The 9,250-nt window shown below is 43.8% G+C and overlaps 1 non-coding gene across 1 annotated transcript; it reads right to left on the reverse strand.

The window, feature by feature from the left end:
* Positions 1–8,788: 8,788 nt before the first annotated feature.
* On the reverse strand, positions 8,789–8,862 carry TRNAT-AGU (transfer RNA threonine (anticodon AGU)). Its single transcript has one exon. It is a non-coding gene; the product is annotated as a tRNA-Thr (tRNA).
* Positions 8,863–9,250: the final 388 nt, after the last annotated feature.

Raw genomic sequence — 9,250 nt, forward strand, 5'->3', positions numbered from 1 at the left:
ATTTATAAACACTTAAACAGCAGAAATGCGACATTCTCGAAACTTGTAAATCCAACCTGCACGAGCATGCCAGTTGTAAAGGGGTACCCAACATCATTAAACCTTTACAAGAACCAACAACGAGAGTGACAATTGAGCTCCACAAAAATGGTTGAGGTTTATCTGAGCTGTTCCTAATGAGACGAGCGAAGAACCCAGCTGCATCGCTCCGCGGGGTCGGGACCCCAACGGCTCCCACTGAAGAGAGCGCGGCGAGGCGCGCCTGATATACGGCTAATCACGTGGTCATATCACGTGGTACGGCGAAGGCGCTGCGCCGCGGCGCGGCGCAGGCGCAGTTGGGCTTCAGCTGTGGCCAGTCACGTGGTATGACGTTAGGTGAGTGAAGCCTGGCTCAAGGTCAAAGTTAAACCTTGTTGACCTTTAAAGCTGCAGCTCGGAGAGTGGAGCTTTCAACACAACATATGGCTCATAGTATGGCACAACATACACTCAAATCGGTGCTGATGCTATGGAGTCAAGTTTGTGTAAATTCGCCCGTGCTTAGTCAAAACACTGCGCCCACATTAGCAGCTAGAAGTCCAATTCCCGCAGTTTTCCAATTGCTGATGATGATGCTAGGTTTTTATGGCGCAAGGGCAACTAAGGCCAAAGAGCGCCAGAACACGATGTTCTTGGTCGAATCGGGCTAGAATGTGTACAGATGATAGCATTAAAAGCAGGTGTATAGGGCCTAGGAGTAGTGAGTATGTGCATGATTATAGCCTGAAGAAGGTGCCTAAAAATCTGGTGGAATGGCTTAAAATGATGTATAATGCCTAAAATTGTTCTAAGAGGAGATATATATGAACGCCGAGGCCAGGTAGCCTCAACCACAGTCCTTGCTTCAGCAAGAGGGGCGAGGCGTCTGGCAGGTATGGGTGAGCTCAGCACACTCCTCAGCAATGAGGAGGTAAATAGGTTACTTTGAATATGAAATCTCTCTTAAAAAACCTACATCAGTTAAATATTTAAAAACTCCATCCAATGAGAACATGCGGTGATCACCTAAAAATAATGAAGGGTGCATTGGTATGTTAAATGTGTAAAGTTCATGAAAGTGCTGTCGTCTTTGTATATCCAGTCTGGGGCATATGATTAATGTATGGACAACTGAGATGCGGGCTCCACATCTCGCGCATTGTGGTGCCGGAGTATCCTGTAAAAGATGCGAGTGTGTGATGCATGCATGTCCTATCCTCAGTGTACAGAGAGCGACTTCTTTGAATCTATTTTGTTTTTCTGTGGCATACCTCCTAATCCGTGGTTTTATTGTGTGCAGTTTGTTGTCTGTTTGTTGATCCAAATCCTGCTGCCACTCTTTGCGAAGTGCAGTCCTAATATATGGCCTGAGGTCCTGGTATGTAAGTTGTTTTATATCAATCCTACTCAGTTCGGCACCTGAAGCTGCAAGCCTATCAGCCTCTTCATTTCCGTCTATTCCACAGTGACCTGGTACCCAGCATACTGTAATTTTAAGGTTCAATGTGTGCGCAGACATAGAGCATGTCAAGAGGGAATTCATTACAGGGTTTTTACAGGGTTTCCCAGTAGACAGGGCCATAATCACACTTAAGGAATCTGAGTATATAACAGAGCTCGGGACTTTCTTTTCCAGGATGAATCTAACAGCCAACAGAATACCATGGCATTCCGCAGTAAATATGTTTGTGTGTTATTCAGTGTTTTTGTTTCAGAAAATTGACAACTGTGGACTGAACATGAAACTGAGGATGTCTTTGAGGCATCAGTGTAGAACTTTGTGCACTGATATTTTGCTTGTAGGGGCAGTTTTCCAATTGCAGCGGTCGGTTTGTGAGACGGCGAGTTGTCTTTGCGGAACATTCCTGTCTTTTGCGCAAGGCTGGTGCAGTTGCTTTTAAAACACACAGTAATTGTTGTATGCCCTGTTCTGCAAGGTATTTTTGCAGTGCACAGAAATGCGGAGCGCCTGAAACAGACTAGGATGCAAATTAAAGCAATCGAACTGTGATCTGCATTCCAAGTTCCAAATATTGAAAGACTCATGCTGTGAGCAGATTTTAGAAGATCTATATCGGGAAATCCAGTGTTTGCCTATTATTTACATAAATTCCAACAGAAATTTTGAGATGGATCACAAGGCTCGTGGAAACGCGCCAGTGAGATTTATATAGTGCGCAGCTATTTAAAGTGATGAACGTATATAGGAGCTCACTCTACACTATTCGAGAGTAAGAATATTTCAGATATTGTTTATTTTGAGCACAGGTTCTATGTGTGCATACTTCTCCAATATGTTTTGTGCGCAACAGAAATCATGATTCCGTGCAACTGGATCAAGACACAAAACAACAAATGGGGTGCAGCAATTCTGAGAGGAATCGAAACCTTTTTTTGAGCAGACGACGTCTGCTCCAAAGATTTAGCAGTGCCCATGTGAAAGATTTAGATCTAGGTCAATTGACCTGGGTTGCGAAGGCGGTGCTGGATCGTGGTCTAGAACCAAGCGCCAGCGACATCAGTTGAAGCAGTGGAACTCAAGCGCCAAAATGAGGTGAGTGAAACAAGTACGAGCAAGAAAAAAGTCATTGGTTTTATTTTTCTGGTTCATAGTCATTTGAAACACCATTCTATAGTTACTGGTTTTACATTCGTACATTTGCTGGAAAGTACAACCAGTTTTCGATAAAAAAAATGCTCCCTCGCATCAGCTGGAAGCGGCTCTTATGCCATGAATCTTCTGCTTGCTTATCGCTGACTGCCAGCCAACATGCTGCCGGCCTTGACCGGTCTGTGTTGCTCTCGGCAACTCGTGGCTTCATCACTTCGTTGGGTGCGGCTGCTCGCCTATTATAAAAGCTAATTTCAAGTGCTTGGTTACTTTGTTCTGGTACTAAGTATTCATCGGTTACCTGGGCGCATTTTACCGCACTAGGCACAGTTGCAGCCATGGTTGAAGTCGTAGGTTTTGACGTAGCTTCCCATCAGAAACACGTAATCGTTCGATACGCAGAGCGCACAGCCCGCGAAGAAATGTTGCTGCGTAGGAAACTGTCAAGTTTACAATCGCTCCAGTGGGATCACACAGGCACGGTGCGGTGTCACACGCCCTTCGGTACGTACCCAGCAATTCTGGACAAAAGCATTTTTGAGCGGGAAAACCTTTTGTGAACGCAATTTTTTTCATATAATGCAAGATTTCACTGTAACAATCAGTATATCTGCAGACCACCCGATGGTAGTCTTGCAATTTTTTACGCGATAGCGTATACAGCGCGTTCGGTCAAAAAGCCGTCGGCATAGTCGGCACCACATGTCAGAAATAATCGGAGGCTGCGTAAAAAAAAAAAGTGTCATGGTAATTTGTGGTTCCAGTGATTTAAGATTGATTGGTGTGTGATTGGCGATCAAGAGTTGTTAAAATGATTTTAATTAACTGAGTAGTTAAAGAAATGAAAAAAATTTAAAAAATAAAAAAGGGGTTCAAAGGCGTCAAAATTCTCAGAATGAAAAGCCTATGCTTGATCATGTTAATTAAGACAATTTAGGATGTGTAATTGATCAAATATTTAATTGAAGCAATTTAAAAAATGAAAATGCGTGATAGGTGTCAAACTGCTCAGAATGGAAAGCCTAACCCACTACGCTATCGCGACATACCCTTAAGGCGGAGCTTAAGTGTACTCTGCAATTTTTTGTTCTATTAACACTTTTGCTATCATCAAAAGCAAGCGTTCCCCATTGGTTTTCTATGGTGGTCTTACTGTTTGTTGCTATCGATGGAAACACTTTAAAAGAAAGATTTTGCTACATATCAGAAGAATGGGCCATCACCTAGCTTCAATATTTCCAGAACAGTACATACTGTTTTCCAATTTTCAAAACTTTTGTCTGAGAATGTTCAACTTTTATGATATGCCGTTGTCAGTGAAGGCGTATAGCAGCCAGAAAGGTTGCTGATAACGACTAGCTGCATAGGGGGTGTCAGCTATGAGTTTCGGATGATAGCTTATTTGCTTTTAGGAAAGCGCAAATGTTGTGTTGTGAATTTTGTTCACTTTCTGGCAGCTGCAATATATCTGTTTGTACGTTGTGTATTCTGCGCGGAGGCAAATAGTGCGTGACTCGGATTTATTTGCGATCGTGGTCAAGCAACGACGCAGTCAACATGCTTTTGGCAGTTATGAAATGTATAAATATTACGCACAGGTCTTTAGTGACGTGAAATTTCGGTGATTCAAAGTGTACACACGCTTTTTTCTTTTTAAGTGCTAGGGAACGCTTTGAAGGACTATATAGCCCAATCTCTCACAAAGTGAGCACTGCGCTGAAAATTTACGCTACTTACATGTTGCTGAGCTCTGAAAACCGCGAATGAAAATGTTTTCGGTAAAAGTCAGTTTTGTAGATGCTCTTTTGTGATACTGCCTTTTTACTTTGCCTTATTATCGTGCGTAGATCACGCCACGTCTCATGGTCTGCTCACTCCGCGGAATCTCGATAGTCCGGTGCTACTTGTATTTGTATTTTAGAGACATATAGTGTTTAATGAGTTCAGTTGTTTCAATAAATTATTAAATTATTCGTTGTGGGCGATCTCTCAAAGCAAGTGCTCGTTTTAATGTTTCCTGTGAATAAAAGCTGACTATTCTTATTTGCTAATTAATCCGTACCTTCTCACACTTCCTGATTGTGTGAGCACTTGATGTTGTAATTTGTTTGCTCTCCGTAGGTTTTGGTGGTATCAGATAAATAGTTTGCCCCCCCCCCCCCCCCCCCGTCCTCTAAAAGGCAGCCCTCTAATTTCACTGTGAAAGTGCAGCGCCACTTGCAGCAATGTATGCAAAGCAGGCGATTGTCTGGGTTCGTGAACCTCTTGTTGCGTCACTATTTGTAGTCTGAGTTGTTTGTTTCTTTTCTCAAATAATAGACCTTGAAGCCAATGGCTGCTTTCGCATTCACAGCACTAAATGACCTTGAGTGTGAACCTTAACATTTTTTTAATTATCCAGCCATACGCGAAGTGCTTCCAACCGAAATCTTATACAAGAAACCAAAATATTCGCGTACGTTTTCTGCTTTCAGCTTTACTGCCTAGAACCAAGGCTGGTATAACAGATATAAATTTTGATGTAATGATTCGGGCGTAGAAATGCGTCCCTTGAAAATTGATCGACTTGTGTTATGCTATCCCCGTTTGCCATATGAAGCTGGAGACCAGAGATTATTTATGCGAAATCCACCGCTGCCTCATGATTGTTCGCAGAGAGGAACCTGAAATGAGAAAAAAACAAAACAAAACAGACGAGGCTAGCATGCAGCAGGTCTTGACACATGTAGTAGGTTTAAAAGAACCAGTAATGTTGCCTACTGCTTTGAACAATAAATAGTTGTTTTTTTGGGGGGGAGAGAAAGGAAATGGCGCAGTATCTGTCTCGTATATCTTTGGACACCTGAACCGCGCCGTAAGGGAAGGGATAAAGGAGGGAGTGAAAGAAGAAAGGAATCAAGAGGTGCCATAGTGGAGGGCTCCGGAATAATTTCGACCACCTGGGGATCTTTAACGTGCAGTGACATCGCACAGCACACGGGCGCCTTAGAGTTTTGCCTCCACAGAAACGCGGCCGCCGCGGTCGGGTTCGAACACGGGAACTCCGGATCAGTAGACGAGCGCACTAACCACTGAGCCACCGCGGCGGGTTTGAACAATAAAAGGTAATTTTGCTTTTAAAAATTAAAGCAATTACTACAAATATAATTTGAATATTAAGCCGATGAATATATCAGAAAAATTGGGCTTAGAGGTTATAACTGGTCACGCGGAATTTCCGAAAAAGGAATGCTCGTACTGTTCGATTTCCTCGGCTATGATGTGTGTTAATTGTATTAGAATGTGTAGAAAGTTCTGTATTTCCACAACATAGACGTGCATTGGAAGGCTCCCCTAATGGCTCAACAGTGCTTTCCTACTGGTCTTGACAGTACTCCCTTGTCGGTGTTCATCGTGCGCTTCTAACATGCCCGACAGTGCTCCTTCAGCGGTTCTTCTTTGCATAACGACGTTGTTGCGTAGGGTGTGTCTTTTATTTTGCTAGACGAAAGTGAAATGGAAAATGTGTCGGCATCGCCAGTCGTTCTGTTCAGTCGGTAGACAAAGCGCCATCCCTATGAAAGTTTTCATAAGGTGATTCCTATAATCCCATATATTTCCATATATGGAGGCAATATGGAGTGTATAGAGCCGATGTGGATTTTTATAGAAAGCGCGTATGGAATCTTACGGACTCCATGTGATAATAGGTGCATTTTATGGAAGTTATATGGAATCGTTACGGAATTCATACCGAAAACGTATGGATGGCCATATAATTTTCCACATCTTATGGACTCCACCTTCCCATAATTCTATACGAGCGACTCGAATGGAACGTTTAAGTAAAGGATAATAAAACATGCGTCACATCGGGGGGAGTTTTGTGACGACGATGACCTCTGCGTGTGTAGTTACTCAGACTGAGTTAATAATTTGGAATGGATTGTCTCCAACACACGTAGACTAGGAAAATCCGACCAAATTAACTACTTCAGGCACAAAACAACATGTATGCTTGCTCCTGCGACTAAAAAGCTTAGTAATCGGTGCCAGTCAGTTGGGAGGTTGACGACGACAATATTCCTCTCAGTTTGTGTTCGCCTGGTCGCATAAGCAGCCTTTGAAAACAGACTTAGAGTACTGCCAATAGTTTGCCCCCCCCCCCCCCCCCCAAGAATGCTAAAAAAGAAAAGAGAAAAAAAGACACTGCTTCTATTTATTTACGCCGACTGCAAATTTCTGATCGCATTTCAGTATTGCGGTAGGTTTAGAGCTCTGAAAGAAAATTACTAAATAATGTATTTCCTTATAATTATCATATGGCGCTATGAAAGAAAAGCACGCGATAATACAGCATGCGTAAAAACAGCGCACAAAAAACAGCCCAGCGACAAAACACCACAGGGAAAAAACAGCACGTCGACAGAAGAGCACAGGCAAAAAAAACAACAGCGCAACGAGAAAACAGCACATCGGAGTAAGGTGCAGTGCTGCTGGAGGAGTGAACTTCGATAGCCCACAACCGCAAACGATAAATCACAACACATGCGGCAGCGACCTTTGGAGTAAGCGAGTGCTCGTTTCACAGACTCAATAAGGAACAGGGCAGGGTAACATTCGCAATGTCAAATGTCCACTTTTTTATGGCGGGTAATGGAATGAATAACGCTGAAGAAGTTGCTCTGGAGGCATAGATTCTGCGGGTTGGCCAATGTGGAGCTGAATTCTGGAAAATACGACCGACTTAGGGCTCTAGGTGCACCAAAAATTTAATATCTGTATATTTTAGTGCTTTGCCCTTTATAATCGCCTTCGGCTTGCGAACATATCGCTTTCTGTTCGCCTCATCGAGAAAATTATCAGTAGTACACTGGGTCGCTCTGGAAAGATAGCGATCGCGTGATACCGCTTCTCCGGATAATTTCGACCACCAGGGGTTCTTTAACGTGCACTTACGTCGCACTGTACTCGGGCCTGTGGCATTCGGCCTCCATCGAAATGCGACCACCGTGGCCGGGATCGAACCCGAGGTTGCTATATATCGACGGTGCAGACGTGCTAATCGGAAAGTTCGGAGTAATCAGATGTTGAGCGCGGCCGAGCGCGACAGAAGTTCTTATTCCTATAAGATTTGAGGGGGCCTATGTGCAGCTCTGGAACGTTAAACTTCACATTCCATACCATACTATTCCATACCAAACCGTGTCATTTCATACTGCAGCTTGCCATACAATGCCATACCGTACCATTTGGTATGGTATGATAAGCATGTTATTGTATGGTAAGGTATGTTATGGCACGATGAAATAACATACGTTACCAAACTATACCATGCACTATCATACCATGCAATACGATACTGTACCATAATATATTACGCCTTAACGTACCCTGCCATGCCGTGCCATAACATACTTACCGTACTATATTACCATATCACGTCATGCCATTACAGGCCATATTGTGCTGTGCCATACCATGCCATACCGCTCCACACTATGTGCTCCTGCATTATACCACGCCATGCCGTACCATACTATACCATACAATGCCGTACCGTATCATGTCGTACCATGTTCAGCCATACCATCGATTCCATAGCATATCAAACATACCATACCATAGCATGCCGTAGAGTGCCTTACTATCCTGTCATATCCTACCCTATCATACCACACCGTACAGTAACATTCCAAAACTTACCATACTTTACATACTATACGATTCCATACCATACCATACTACACCATACCAAACAAACTGTACTGTACCATGTAATATTATGCCCTACCACACAATATTACACACCATACCATACCAAACATGCCATACCTTGCAGTGCCATATAATGCTGTGCCATTCCGCACGGTATCGAACATACCGTACCTTAACACTATTGCGTATTGTACCGTGCTTTATCATGCCGTGCCAACCATGCCCTACAACACCATATCGTAACGCAAAATACCATAGCATACGATACCATGCCAAACCTACGATACCGTGCCATATCATGCCGTACCGTTCCTTACCATACAATAACTCATCGACTCACTCCCTGCCACGCCTACTGTCGCGTGGTATGAACCACGACGAATAAACATGCAAAAAAATTAATAAATTCTGATCCCACGGCACTGCTGTTTAGCAGGTGCTCTCAAAGAAGGGATGCAAAGGCACCGGTGAGATTCGAACTCACGATCTCCTGTTTACTAGACAGGCGCTTTAACCAACTAAGCCACGGCGCCGTGCAGCCTAACGCCGTGGTCCGCTCCACTCAAGCATCTATCCGATACCATTCGACGTTCCTCACTTAATGTTCAGTGCACGCTGCCACCGGACCCTGCCGAGTTACCTGGTCCCAAGGACGCTATGCGCTCTCTCGGTTCCTGTAGCGTGACAGAATGACGGCGACCGGTCCCTTCCGTAATTGTCTGGAAGTGTTCACGATTTTGAGAACGCTGTGACTTTCGTTGGCCGTTGTCTTTGTCATGGACAGTTTCGCTTCATGCAGACACGGGTGGAAGAGAGAACGGAGATAGCAATGCTTGCGGCCACCGTTAAGCAGATGAAATGCAGGTGGAAGCTGAGGGGAAAAGAATAAAAAGAAAACTTGTACAATTATGTTAATACAAA

Source organism: Amblyomma americanum, chromosome 5 (assembly GCF_052857255.1).
Source record: "Amblyomma americanum isolate KBUSLIRL-KWMA chromosome 5, ASM5285725v1, whole genome shotgun sequence".
NCBI lineage: Eukaryota > Metazoa > Arthropoda > Arachnida > Ixodida > Ixodidae > Amblyomma > Amblyomma americanum.